General features: G+C 38.5%; 1 non-coding gene across 1 annotated transcript; it reads left to right on the plus strand.

Annotated features, from left to right (window-relative positions):
* Positions 1-12,655: 12,655 nt before the first annotated feature.
* LOC149145984 (U6 spliceosomal RNA) lies at positions 12,656-12,759 on the plus strand. The gene has a single exon (XR_016265423.1). It is a non-coding gene; the product is annotated as a U6 spliceosomal RNA (small nuclear RNA).
* The last annotated feature ends 2,619 nt before the right edge of the window (positions 12,760-15,378 follow it).

The raw sequence follows: 15,378 nt of genomic DNA on the forward strand, positions 1-15,378 counted from the left end.
AAAAGTAAAAGTATGGGAATTATTTAGCAAAAATACTTTAAGATTCGAAAAAAAAACAAACAAACAAAAAACAAACAAAAAAAAACAAAAATCTTTATGTAGTACGCGAACAAGATTTTGCAAATATATAACAATGTACTTTAACATGTCGGTTTCTTAGCGCCTAGGCACTGTCATAATGTGTTGGCGCAAAGGAGAGGATGTTGCTGACATTTTCATAAAGTAATTGATAATTTTGTTGCTGCACATTACCGATTATTGAAATAGCATTATCACCTGCAGTGGGGAACATGACAAGCCTTATAATGTCACTGTTGGCAGCCAACATGTAGTTCTCTCGTAACCTGCTCCCTGGAAATGGAATGTTATATTGGAAAAACTTAAACCTGGATAGCCATGTTGGTTAAAGCAGAGGTCTGTGCCAACATTAGAGCCATTGGCTAATGGAATATTAATTTATGACTTAACGCATTCTTCACAAAATCATAAGCATCCTAGACCATAGAAGTCAATTTCAGTCCAATATCTATGACAATTCCACCAAAGCAATCAAATTGAATATCGAAAGTACCAACAAGGATTTCTAATAATTGACCACCAATGGTGATTGACTACAATGAAACATAATAATAACTTGGATTAGTGTTGTTTTGAATTAAAGGAGTCGAACTAGTGAACTCGTCATAGAAGAGAGTAACATTACCTATAAACAAAGGGTTAGTTTGGGAGGGAGGATGAGGAACAAAAATGAGACAGCAAGAAAATATATTTCCCAATGATAAGGCAATTTGTGAGGGCAAGGATATAGGGCCTCGTACGAAGTCTACTAATCCCCCTCCTTGCATGCCAGGTCCTTTATCGTTGTGGCCACAACCAAAGGCAATTTTGGAAAAGTGTTGGAGAAGAAAGGGTAAACTTCTCGTTGAAATGATCCCTTAGGTGATGGTATAAAAATAGTAGTATTGATAGTCAATCACAAGAAAACTTACAGGGGGACTTTTGTAAGAACTATATTGTAAGAGGATAGGGAAGGATCATAAATGGGAGGTTGTTGGGCGACAATAATAAGAACACGTGACACTTGTTAATAGATTTGAAGATGAAAACATGTGGCAGATGTTGATATGCTCTCGGCATATGATGAATAGAGCGAGAGGAACCTCTGTTAGGTCCCTATAATACTAGTGATTACCCCATTACTATTATAGTTGTATCCCTTATTAATATTGTTGTACCCCTATTGTGCCCATATTGTTATTACTGTGCCCCATAGAATCCCTCTATTTTTGTTTTTGTGGCTTTATATTATTATTGTTAGGTCGGCTAGGTTATATTGTGACTTTTTAGACTCCTATATATAGAAAGGAGGTTTTGTCATTTGAATCATCCAAGAATTGTTCATTTATGTAATGTAAAGGAGGTTCCCCCCCCCCGAAGACGCTGAATTCTAAGGTGTTGATCTAACTTTTCTATCTTTTTGTGAACTGGTTTCATAACATTTGGTATCAGAGCTTTGGATTCTAGGGTTTCACTGCTCCAAACAGGTCATCGTGGCATTTTCGCTATAACTTTCTTTTCATGGCATTTTCTCTATAACTAGTTCTTCTTCTTTTTTTTTTTTTTTTTTTTTTTTTTTTCAGCGACGTTTCATAAGCTAAAAAAAACCATTTGAGATGAAATCGCACTGAACCTCGGCTCCGAATTTCAGATCTTTTCGCACTATATTTGCGGAGATATGATCTGAGGAAGTTGGTCTTGTTGCAGACTCCTGAATTACATTCCAAACAGGTGACCTGGGGAAAATCGTCATAACTTTCTCTCTGAGCATCGGATTGAAATTTTGTAAGAAGATACAGAAAGAGGACGGGCTGCAGTTTATTTTATATGTTTTTTAGAGCCAAAGGTTGAAACAATGATTCGTGGCATGTCGTACAAGTTCGCTCTACTGAACTAGTCTATAATCAGGTCACTGTGGGAGATTTGGCATAACTCTTCCTTGGAGAATCCAATTTGGATCAGACTGGTGGCATTGGAAAGAGGACATAGAGGGCTACTGCAGGTCGCAATTTTAGAACTAGATGATCCGAAATTACAGAGATACATCAAATTCAATATCAAGCTCCTACAAAGTGGAAAAAGGTGTGTAGTTTTTTTTAAATTTTTGCATAAGCTTGGTTTGAAAAATTAGTTTGAAGGAATTCAAAGGGGATAGTAAAGCATTATTATTGGTAAATGATGCCCCGAGGAAAGAAAATGCAAACACCTAGTAAGCAACCTGAAAGCTCTAGCATGACTCATGAAGAAGAGGAAGAAATGCAACATGATATATCAAAATTACGAGACCAAGTGCAACAAGTGTCACTTGCACAAAGAGTAACAGAATCTAAGATGGATTGTTTAAAGAAAGGCGTAGAAGTTAAGATGAATGACGTGGAAGCTAATTTGAAGATAGGCATGGAAGATTTGAAGACAGATTTGAAGACATATTTGACAAAGTTTCTACAAGAAATGCTTACTAATGGTGAAAGGGTAGTAAAGGAAACTCAAGATGAGAACAAAAGAAATGTTAATCATGATTTCATAAACTCTAATGTTGGACCGAAGACCTACCATATTCCAAACATCGATATGAGGAAGTTTGATGGTAAGGATCCCGCAACATGGATATTACAGATGGAGCAATTTTTCAATCTCAATAATGTGCAAAACACACAAAAGGTATGTATTGCAACTTTATATTTGGAACCAAATCAGTTTGTATGGTATCAATGACTTTTCTCTCGTAAACAAATTATCACTTGGGCAATTTTTATGGAAGAATTGATAGCACATTATGAGGATACAAAAAGCAACACTTTTTTTAGCCAATTGATAAGTCTCAAACAAAAGGGTTCAATAATGGAGCACATTGAGGAGTTCCAAAAATTGAACATAGGGGTAAAAATATTCCAGAGGAGCATAGGATTGATGTGTTCATAGGGACCTTAAAGGATAATATCCGACATGATGTTTGCCTTTGGGAACTTGATTAATTAGAGAAGGCATTCAGGTTAGCAAGAAAAATGGAAAGCAAAATTATGGCAACCAGGAAGTATACCACTCACAACTATAAAGATGGAAGTGTTGTTGCCCCTAGTCTTCCACAACCTATAAGGTTGACACCACAACAATTGGAAGAAAAAAGAGCAAAAGGGCTTTGTTACAGTTGTGATAGCAAATACACTAAAGGTCATAAATGTGCTGAGAAGAAATTATTCTACATAGATTGTGAAGAGGAAGAAGAAAAGGAGCAAGAAAGGTCAAAAGAAGAGGATATACTGCAGGAACAAAGCCTAGATAAAGAAGAAATGAATCCAACCATATCTTGTAATGCATTGGCTAGAATTACCACTCCTCAAACCATCAAGATAGAAGGACAAATCAAGAAGAAAAAGGTAATAGTGTTGATTGATTCAGGAAGTACCCACAATTTTATTCATTGTAAGATAGCAAAAGAATTGAATTGCTTCCTATATCCAGCACCAGAGTGTCAAGTGATGATTGCAAATGGAGGAATGATAAATTGCTCTGGAAAGTGCCATAATATCAAGCTATCCATGGGAGAAAATGTATTGACTAGCCCAAAGCTTTCCATTCCAATGGGAGGTGTTGATGTTGTACTAGGAGTCTAATGGCTACAATCCTTGGGTACAATAGCTTTTAATTTTCAAGAACTTTTCATGAAATTTTTTGCAGAAGGAAAGGAAGTTGAATTAAGGGGTATTGCAGGGAAACAGGGAAAGATAATCAGCTCTAACGATATGAAAAAGCTTCTAAAAAGGAACAAAGAGGTGTAATTGCACAATTATGTTTGCTAGATGTTTCCACATTGGAATCATCTATTTCTCCAGATCTCCAAAAAGTCTTGGACAATCATTCCAAGGTATTTGAGACTCCCAAAGGTCTCCCACCTATTCGTGATCATGATCATGCTATTCATCTGATTCCAGGAAGTGTTCCTCCAAACATCAGGCCGTACAGATATCCCTATGCCCAAAAGAGTGAAATTGAACGTATGGTTGCAGAAATGCTAGAGGCTGGTATAATTCAACCTAGTCAAAGTTCTTTCTCTGCCTTAGTAGTATTGGTTCACAAGAAGGATGGATCATGGCGCATGTGTCCGGATTATAGCGAGCTCAACAAGCTCACTATTAAAGATAAGTTTCCCATTCCGGTCATTGATGAATTACTGGATGAATTGCATGGATCAATTTACTTCACCAAGTTGGATCTTCATTCAGGATATCATCAAATCAGAATGAAGACTGAAGACATTCCAAAAACAGCATTTAGAACTCATGAGGGTCATTATGAATTTTTGGTCATGCCTTTTGGCCTTACCAATGCACCTTCTACATTTCAAGGTTTGATGAATTCCATTTTCAAACCCTTCCTTAGAAAATTTGTGTTATTATTTTTTAATGATATACTAATCTACAACAAGTCTTGGAAGGATCATGTTGAACATGTTGACAGGGTGCTACAACTATTGGAGGAGAAACAATTACATGCAAAAAGATCCAAATGTTTCTTTGGAGTACAAGAGGTGGAATATCTGGGTCATATTGTATCTCATGAAGGAGTTAAGGTAGACCCTAGCAAAATTAAAGCCATTAAGGAATGGAAAATCCCCGCATCCATAAAGCATCTGCGAGGATTTCTCGGGTTGACAGGGTATTATCGCAAGTTTGTTAAGAATTATGGGAGAATAGCAGCACCTCTAACAACATTATTGAAGAAATATGCATTTTCATGGACTCCAGAAGAAACAAAGGCCTTCAAATATATTAAAGAGGCAATGTGCCAAGCACCGGTCTTAGCTACACCGAACTTCACAAAAACCTTTATTGTGGAATGTGATGTTTCAGGAAATGGAATTGGTGCTGTTTTAATGCAAGATGAAAGACCCATTGCTTTTGAAAGTTGTCCAATCAAGGGAAAGTTTTTACACAAAGCTATTTATGAGAAGGAAATGTTGGCAATACTACATGCACTTAAGAAATGACGACCCTACCTAATGGGAAGACACTTCAAGGTAAAAATGGATCATGATAGCCTTAAATACTTTTTAGAACAAAGATTATCTTCTGAGGAGCAACAAAAGTGGGCCACAAATATGTTGGGTTATGACTTTGAAATCATCTACAAAAAAGGGAAGCAAAATGTGGTGGCAGATGTACTCTCAAGAAAGGATGAGGACGTGGAAGCATTATTGTGTGCCATTTCTATTATCCAACCAGATTGGATAAAGGAAGCAAGGGAGGAATGGAATAATGATGAAGAAGTGTGGGCACTTATTCGAAAGTTACAACAAGATTCCAGTACATCTGATACATTTAGCTGGAAAAATGATTCGTTATGGTACAAAGATCGCTTATACCTCTGTAAGAATTCCCAACTCAAACAAAAGATTCTTATGGAATTGCACACTTCTCCCTTAGGAGGGCACTCAGGATTTTTAAAAACTTACCACAGGGTTAAGAAGGAATTTTTTTGGGATGGCCTTAAATCGAATATTCAAAAGTTTGTGGCGGAATGTTTGGTTTGCCAACAAAATAAAGTTGAAACAATTAAGACCCCGGGTCTATTACAACCTTTATCCATTCCAAGCCAACATTGGGAGGAGGTTTCAATGGATTTTATCACAGGTTTACCCAAGTCTGAGGGAAAGAGTGTCATCATGGTGGTAGTTGATAGACTTACCAAGTATGCACACTTTTGTGCATTATCACATCGATTTAAAGCCAGTACAGTTTCTACTGCATTTATGGAAACAATTCAAAAGCTACATGGAAACACAAAGATTATTGTAAGTGACAGAGATCCCATTTTCACTGGAAATTTTTGGACAAAATTATTTTCTTGTCTTGGTACTTAGTTAGCTCATAGCTCATCTTATCATCCTCAATATGATTGGCAAACTGAGATAGTAAACAAATGTTTGGAAGGATATCTCCTTTGCTTTGTATCTGATAAACAGACACAATGGGTCAAATGGTTGCCTCTGGCTGAATGGTGGTATAACACTTCCTTCCATACAACAACAAAAATGACCCCATTTATGGCACTTTATGGATATCAGTCACCATCCATCACATCATATTTAAGAGAAAATTCTAAGGTTCAAGCAGTGGAACATCACATCGAACATCAACAACAAGTCCTCCAACTCTTAAAGGATAACCTCGTGTTGGCACAAAATCGAATGAAACAACAGGCAGATAAACTTTGTAGTGAAAGAATTTTTGATGTAGGTGATTGGGTATTCCTACGGCTACAACCATATAAACAAATGTCCCTCAAGCAAGCTAATAAGGATAATAAATTATCACCAAAGTATTATGGTCTGTACAAGGTGTTGCAAAAGATTGGTACTATGGCATACAAATTGGAGCTTCTTGCAGCTTCTCGAGTGCACCCAGTTTTCCATGTTTCATGTTTACAGAAGGTTATAGGCAACAAGCTTCCAGTTCAAACAATATTGCCAGAACTTGACAAGGAAGGAAAAATTATATTGGAACCGGAAGCAGTCACAGAAACAAGAACTCGACAACGACGAAATCGATCAATTTCGAAGTATCTCATCAAGTGGAAGAACTTATCGCTGAAGATTCCATATGCGAGGATGATAATTTTATACAGAAGCATCCAGAACTACTCAAGCATTAAGGACAACACTTTTTTGAAGGAGAGGGGCATGTTAGGTCCCTATAATACTAGTGATTACCCCATTACTATTGTAGTTGTATCCCTTATTAATATTGTTGTGCCCCTATTGTGCCCATATTGTTATTACTGTGCCCCATAGAATCCCTCTATTGTTATTTTTATGGCTTTATATTATTATTTTTAGGTCGGTTAGGTTATATTGTGACTCCTTAGACTCCTATATATAGAAAGGAGGTTTTGTCATTTGAATCATCCAAGAATTGTTCATTTATATAATGTAAAGGAGGTTGCCCCCTCGAAGAGGTTGAATTCTAAGGCATTGATCTATCTTTTCTATCTTTTTGTGAGCTGGTTTCATAACAACCTCCCCTTAAAAGAACACCTTCGACATGTTGGGTTGTGTTATATGCTTTCTACGTAGTTAACAGGGGGTTTGAGGGGCACCCGTAACCCCACTTTATGGGGTCCGGGGCAGCACCCTGGAAAATTTTGGTTTTGGACCCTATGTTAGGTTGGGCGGACCCACCTATGGTTTTGTGCATGATTTTCGCACATGTTTTTTGGACGCGATGGTTTTCGGTCCATGGTATTGGATGCGATGGTTTTCGGTCCATGGTATTGGATGCTTTAGCATGTATAAATCTGTATTATAACATTGAAAGGAAAATAATGAAAAATCAAGTTGGTATCCCGGTTTTGGGATCCAGGGAAAATCTCTGTGTATATGTGTTATAATCTCGCATTGTTTATTTTCTGTGTTTTAGAATTTATATGCAGGTAATTTATGTACAGGGTTAAAACCTACATTTGGTATCAGAGTAGATTTGGCTTCAAGGGGACGCCTTTGTTGCTGAGGGGTTTCGCTTGGGCCTATGGTAGACCTTGTTCAGTGGGAGATCTATGAGATCGATTTTGGTGGTGAAAGGAGATGGCGAGCAGTGGAAAGATAGAGATCGAGAAATTTAATGGTCAGAGTTTTGAGTTGTGGAAACTCAAGATGGAGGATCTATTGGTGGATATAGATCAGTGAATCGCGATAGATCCGGGTACTAAACCAATGGGAGTGTCCGTTGAAGAATGGAAGAAGTTGGATCGGAAGACAAAGAGCACAATAAGATTGTGTGTCTTAGATTCAGTATTGCTGAATGTATCAGGGGAAGCTACAGCGAAGGCTTTGTGGGACAAGTTAGGGACTTTGTACCAATCTAAGTCTCTGGTGAATAAACTGTTCCTGCAGAAAAAGTAGTATAACCTGAGGATGAAAGATGGAGACTCAGTGACAGAGCATCTGAATGCATTTAATACTGTGGTAAGTCAGTTAGCATCTGTTGATATGAAAATTTCATATGAAGATAAGTGCATCAGTTTGTTGTGTTCTCTACCAGATTCGTGGGATAGTCTGGTTATTGTAATAGGTAGCAATGCAACTGCCTTGCAGTTTGATGAAATAGTCTCAGCCTTGCTGACGGAGGAGATGAGACGGAAAAATATGGAGAGCCAAAATGGTGATGCCTTGTCTGTACGAGGACGGTCCCAGAACAGAAACAAAAATAAGTCATCGAGTGGGAGATCTAAATCTAGAGGGAGATCTAAATCTCCAGGAAAACTTGTAAAGGTGGTGTGCTAGAAATGCGGAAAGGAAGGCCACTTCAAAAGGGACTGTAAATCTAAAGCTCTTGACAAAGGAATGGATCTGATGAGGCTCCTTCTACAAAGGCGAAAACCACCTCAGATGAAGGTGGGGATGTGTACTTAGCTTCTTCAAGGACACATGTAGATCATGAGGCATGGTTGATTGACTCAGGAGCATCCTTTCACTTCACTCCCCATAGAGAGTGTTTCTGTGAGTATGAGAAATATGATGGTGGTGATGTCTTCTTGGGGGATGATAGGAAGGCTAGAATCATTGGTCGTGGAAAAGTAAAGTTGAAGCTGCAAGGTGGAAGGGTTAGAACACTTCCGGGTGTTTTGCATATTCCTGCATTAGCCAGAAATCTGATTTCTGTTAGTAAGCTGGATGATGCAGGTGTAAAAACAGTGTTCGAGAAGGATACCTACAAGATGGTTAGGCGAGCACTGGTATTAATGCGGGGAGTTTGGATTGGAACTCTGTACAAGTTGCAAGGTAGCACTGTTGTTGATGGGTGCAATGGTTCTGTGGTTCCTGAAAGTGAAGCAGAAAATGTAGTGGTCTCTGGAGAAAAGATCATGCTGTGGCATCAAAGGCTTGGACATATTGGAGAGAAGGGCCTTCGAATACTTCATGGTAAAGGTATGGTAGAAGGTATGAGTAATAGCTCTTTGGATTTTGATTTCTGTGAAAAATGTGTATATGGGAAGCATAATTGGGTGAGCTTCCCCTCTGGTGGTAAGAGGGTGAGACATATATTAGAGCTTGTGCACGGTGATGTGTTTGGACCTGTGAAGGTTCCATCACTGGGTAAGTCTGTGTACTATGTATCATTTATAGATGACTTCTCAAGGAATACATGGATATATTTCCTTAAGAAGAAATCTGAAGTCTTTGATAGGTTTAAAGAATTTAAGGCTCTAGTGGAAAACCAGACAAAGAAGAAGATAAAGGTGTTGAGGACAGATAATGGCGAAGAGTTTTGCAGTAATGAATTTGAAGAATTCTGCAAGAAGTGTGATATAGCACGGCAGAAGACTACTCCATATACACCTCAGCAAAATGGAGTTGTAGAAAGAATGAACAAGACGTTGATGGAAAGGGCAAGAAGCATGCTCAGTGGTGCCGGGTTAGGACAGGAATTCTAGGCAGAGGCGGTGGATACTGCATGTTACCTGGTCAACAGGTCACCTTCATCAGCGTTGGAGGATAAGACTCCACAAGAGGTATGGACTGGTAAGAAACCCTCTCTTTCACATCTGAGGGTATTTGGATGTGATGCATATGTACATGTTCTAAAGGAGAAACAAACCAAGTTGGATAGTAAATCTGAAAAGTGCATCTTTATTGGGTATAAGGATGGTTTAAAAGGTTATAAGCTTTGGAACCCAGTCACACGGAAGGTTGTGTACAGTCGAGATGTGGTGTTTAGAGAGGTAAAAGATGTTATTAAACATGAAGTCCAACCAAAGGAACCTGAGAAGATGGAGTTTGAGCTAAAGGAGGAAGAATCAGACTCTACAGCAGAGGAGGAATCAAAAGATGAAGAGCCACAAACTCCGGCTGTGAGAAGATCAGTTCGAGAAAGAAGGCAGCCAGAAAGGTATAGTCCATCTGCTTTCTGTTCAAATCTTGCTTTGTCTGTTACTGATGATGATCCCAGAACTGTGAAGGAAGCAGTGGATTCAGAGGATGGAAAACTCTGGAAAGAGGCCATGGTTGATGAAATGGCATCTTTGCACAAAAATAAGGCTTGGGATCTGGTGGAGTTGCCGGCTGGAAGGAAACCCTTTGGCAGAAAATGGGTGTTCAAAAAGAAGACAAATGTAGAAGGAAAAGTGGAGAAATACAAAGCTCGGTTGGTAGCAAAATGTTATTCCGAGGTGTGGGGAATTGATTTTGGTGATATTTTTTCTCCTGTTGCCAAGGTAACTTCTATTAGATTACTTTTGTCTGTTGCTGCAGCTTTTGATTTTGAGGTAGTATAGATGGATGTGAAGACAAAATTTCTTCACGGGGATCTGGGAGAGAAATATACACGAAGCAACCTGAAGGCTTTGCGGTGAAGGGTAAGAAAGAACTGGTATGCAAGTTAAAGAAGTCTCTGTATGGATTAAAACAGTCACCAAGGATGTGGTATCAGAACATTTATACGGGGACTTGGCTTCACCAAAAGCAAAGCAAATCACTGTGTGTATTTTAAATTAATTGGTGACCATGTCATTTGTCTGGTCTTGTATGTGGATGATATGTTGTTGGTTGGAAATGACAAAGAAGTTATCCAGGATTTGAAGACCCAATTGTCCTCCAAATTCGACATGAAAGATCTTGGTGCTGCAAACTATATTTTGGGCGTGGAAATTAAAAGAGATCGGGCAAAGAGGAAGCTCTGGTTAAACCAGAGGAGGTATGTCGAGACAATATTGCAGAGGTTTAATATGCAAGATAGTAAACCGATGAAAGTTTCTATTCCTGTAGGTGTGAGTTTATTTGTCGAACAGTGTCCCAAGACACAAGAAGAGGAAGAGGACATGTCCCGTGTTCCATATGCAAGTGCAGTCAGTAGCCTGATGTATGCAATGGTCTGTACTAGACCAGACATTGCACATGTAGTGGGAGTATTGAGCAGGTTTATGTCAAAACTAGGGAAGGAGCACTGGACAATAGTGAAGCGGGTTTTTAGGTATTTGCGTGGCACTAGTGATTATGGTTTGTGTTACCAAGGAAGACCAGGATTGGATAGAGTGTTGAATATTCGTGTCTTTTTCGATGCAGACTGGGCTAGAGATCTGGATCAGAGAATATCTACAAGTGGGTATGTGTTTAACCTATTTGGAGGTGCAGTCAGTTGGATGAGTAAGAAACAATCTGTAGTGGCACTATCAACCACAGAGGCAGAACACATGGCAACCACTCATGCAAGCAAGGAAGCAATTTGGTTGCAGAGATTATGTTCAAGTATGGGGTTAGTATAGGAAGCTATAAGGATAGATTGTGACAGCCAAAGTGCAATTTTCTTGGCAAAGAACCCTGCATATCATTCAAAGACAAAGCACATTGATGTTCAGTATCACTTTGTGAGGGATATGATAGAAGACAAAAAGGTGTTGCTGGTAAAGATGGACACTTTGAAGAATACTGCAGATGCATTAACAAAATCTATTAGCTCTGAGAAGTTCTCTTGGTGTAGAGAGACAATGGGCATTTCAGGGCTGGAAAAATGACTAAGCTCTCTTGTGGCCCCCCAGTGGAAAGAAAACAACAAGTGGGAGAATGTGGGGTTGTGTTATATTCTTTCCATGTAGTTAACAGGGGGTTTGAGGGGCACCCATAACCCCACTTTATGGGGTCCAGGGCAGCGCCCTGGAAAATTTTGGTTTTGGACCCTATGTTAGGTTGGGCGGACCCACCTATGGTTTTGTGCATGATTTTCACACATGTTTTTTGGACGCGATGGTTTTCGGTCCATGGTATTAGATGCGATGGTTTTTAGTGCATGGTATTGGATGCTTCGGCATGTATAAATATGTCTTATAACATTGAAAGGAAAATAATGAAAAATCAAGCTGGTAGTCCCAGTTTTGGGATCCAGGGGAAAATCTTTGTGTATATGTGTTTTATGTGTTATAATCTCGCATTGTTTATTTTCTGTGCTTTAGAATTTGTATGCAGGTAATTTCTGTACATGGTTAAAACCTACACGGCATAATAATACTGCATATGTGTAGTCTAAAAAGGTGGGAATACATTAGTTTTTCCCATAGATTTTTTATTAAATCCCATTGGAATTTTTTAAAAACCAGGCTACAGTTGTCAAAGTTGTGGAATTTGGGGTGCTCCATGAGTTTTTAATGATGTTGAATCCATTTCTAGTGTTAAAATCGTGATTAAAACACAAAGTTTAAGATTTTGTAATCCAAAAATTGCCCAAAAATATATATATTTTGGGTGAAGTTGTCACCTCAGTAGATAACACCGCATACATATGGTATATACAAATTTATTTTAATTAAAAAAATATTTTATTTTAATCATATTTTTATTTAATGCATTATATTAAACTTTAATTGTTCATAACGTAATATTTAGGTATTTCAAAAAATCTGAAACTTTAAATTGTTGTTTTGGATAAGATTAGGACCGTAATTCCTTTATTGTGATTAAATTATAATGGGTTGAAAATCATTGGTAAAAAAGATGCCTATTTTTTAAAAGACAGCTCTAGCTAATGCTTATGGATAAGTATACAATCCACATGTGCAACTAACACCTTCTGTATGACTAAAAATTCTACATGCAAATAATATAACACATCTTGTTTCTTCAGAGACATCTGATAAAATTGGTACGATACAGAGAAGATTAACATGCCCCCCTGCGCAAGGATGAAATGCACAAATTGAGAAATGGTCCAATTTTTTTTAGAACCTTCGACGGAGTCACGACTGAGTGACTGGGGCAGGCGAATGTGATGGGTGCATGGATTTGGGCAACTGTTTTCTATGTGATAGTGTTAGGGATGGTTTATAGCCTCCATTGAATATCCATGGAGTTTTGGTGGATGCTAGCAACGTTTTAGTTTCTTCCAGGGATTTTATAATATCTCAAGCTTGTTTTTTTATAGAGTATTTTTGTGGATTTAATTGTGGCTTGTATAGGTTGCTATTAGTTTAGATATGAGCATTCTGGTGTTGGGGTCATTGGTGGACTCGTGTTGCAATGCTTCTTCTTGAATCTGTTTTGGTTTTCCCCCATCATATGGGTGGTCTCTTGTATCTTTTGTTTGGCTTCATGGTCATGGTAGTTTGGTTGCATCATAATATTTTTTGAATGGTGACGATGGTGTGAATGTGGATTCGTGCAGTAGTTCCTTTGGTGATAGTGCTTGGGCCGATTTCTAGTCTCTATCGAGCACCATTGAAGCTTCGATGGATGATGGCACCGATATAGCTTCCATAAATACTTATTTAAAGTATGTCAAAGCTTTATTTTGTTGCAAGGTATTTTTCGAGAATTAGCAATACATATATGTTGTGTGCTAGGGTCGCTTCGTGAATTAGTGTTGCTATGTTTCTCCTTGTATCATTTTTGGTTTACCACAAAATGGGGTCAACCTCTTGTATTATCATTTAGTTTCTTATTAGTGGTAGTTTTGGATGAATCAATCTCTTATTTGGATACCATTCTAACTTGGTGGCATCACGTATGGTGTGTCTATCTTGGCACCACAGTGTCATTTTTTTCTTCATTGTTTCTTCTATGGATGGATGGTTCTTGTGATAGGAGAGTCCTAGTTTTCCTGTATTATCCTTTTTCTCTTGGTCTAAGAGCTAAAGAGGCATACAATAGTTATTTCATTAGTTTTAATGTGATATTGGTAGGTGGGAGAATTTAGTTATTTGTCATTTCTCCATTCAATTCTATTGGAATCGGTCAAACATTGAGATCTTTATGGATTTCTAGCTTTAATGAAAGCTCTTTGGGTATATCTCTCATCATTATTTTCGAGGTGTTTTTGGGATTATCATTATTTATAGGGTTGGTGTCATTTTTACCATCTTTTCTCTCTATTTTCTATCAGGTGTGTTGACTCACTTTTGGGTTGGGTCCATTTGATGTGCCACCTCATCTCTTGCGGGTATTATATGTCACTTATGGTAATTAGGAGGTGGTAGTTGATTTTGATAGGGGGTTGTCATTGATGATTTTGGGGATTCCTATCTTCCCATCTGTCTATCTTTCAAGTGGAATGACTGGGTAGATCTTGTGGGGATTTTTCCTTTCTCACGCTTTGACGGGCCTTTGGTATTGATTAACATTATGGGGATTTATGAGGGGTTATTGTTATTAGTTGCCGCGTTGAAATTTGGATCTATATCTTCCTGGCATATCCTTCTCCATAGGCGATCATTAATAGGTGTCTATATGTAAGTTTGAACACCTTTCACATTTGTCCTGAGTTTTCTTAGACTTTGGGTGCTTGATTATTGACAAATGGGCTCTGGTGGGGGTGGCTTGACATAGAAATAGGTGTCAGATGTTTTGCCCTTGCATGGCTTCTAACCCCTAGGTGATGAAAAATTGATTTAAGCAGTGGTTGAGGAAGAGGAATGGTTACCTCGAATATCTGGCACCAATTTGAAGGTGGACACTTGAGTGTTAGCAGGGAATCCTGGTGATCTCTCTAGACATGATCTTGTTGTTTGCTTTACTATATTGGGTCCTCCATTGCCACCTCTTGCAGCTCGTGGTAGGAAATCTAGGCCAGAGAAAGCATATGCGTCTATGAAATCCCTGGTTTTTCTCCACGATGTGTTTTGGGAGCAGGTTTCAAGTCTGCACCATCTTGCCTTGATTGGAAGATGGGAATTTCACAGCATGAAAGATGTATAGATGTACGGGTGGTTGTACGTCCACTAGGGGGTGATATTATGTTATAGGCTGAAGGTGCATATGCTAATGAAAAATTGGTATTGTTTCCATTTCTTGCATGAGGAGGACATTGATAAGATCCTTGGGATCCCCTGGGTTCACGGTAGGAGTTTTTTTATCTCTCCAACCATGGTTTGTGGGATTTAACCCCATTTATACCATATCTCGGTGTAAATTATGGTAAGTTAAACTTCGAAGTCTCCCATTGGAATTATGGTTTAGGAAGGCATTGGTCATGCTAAGAAATTCAATTGGGAAATTTGTATATGTCGAGGAATGTAGCATCGCGGGTCCAGATAAAAAGAGTGTTTAGATATTGTTTGAGGTGGAATTCTTAGGTTATCTATCAGTTATAATTGAATTAAAATGGGGGGATCCTTCATTCCATCAATATATTGACTATAGGGGGATTCCCTTCTGTTTCCTAAGGTGCCATGAAACTGGTCACTTAATTTCGAACTATCAGCAATGATTGTGGGCTCCGAGGAGGAAATTTGGTCTAGGGGATGGTTTGTTTATTCAGAGGAAGGAGTCTCCCACTACTGTGATGTCTACTCAGAATGGGTTATCTCCTCCCAAATTTGGGGCCTCTCTAGGTATTTTTCTAT

Source organism: Pinus tabuliformis, chromosome X (assembly GCF_031772625.1).
Source record: "Pinus tabuliformis cultivar Carrire ecotype Pingquan chromosome X, CPIR1, whole genome shotgun sequence".
Classification (NCBI taxonomy): domain Eukaryota; kingdom Viridiplantae; phylum Streptophyta; class Pinopsida; order Pinales; family Pinaceae; genus Pinus; species Pinus tabuliformis.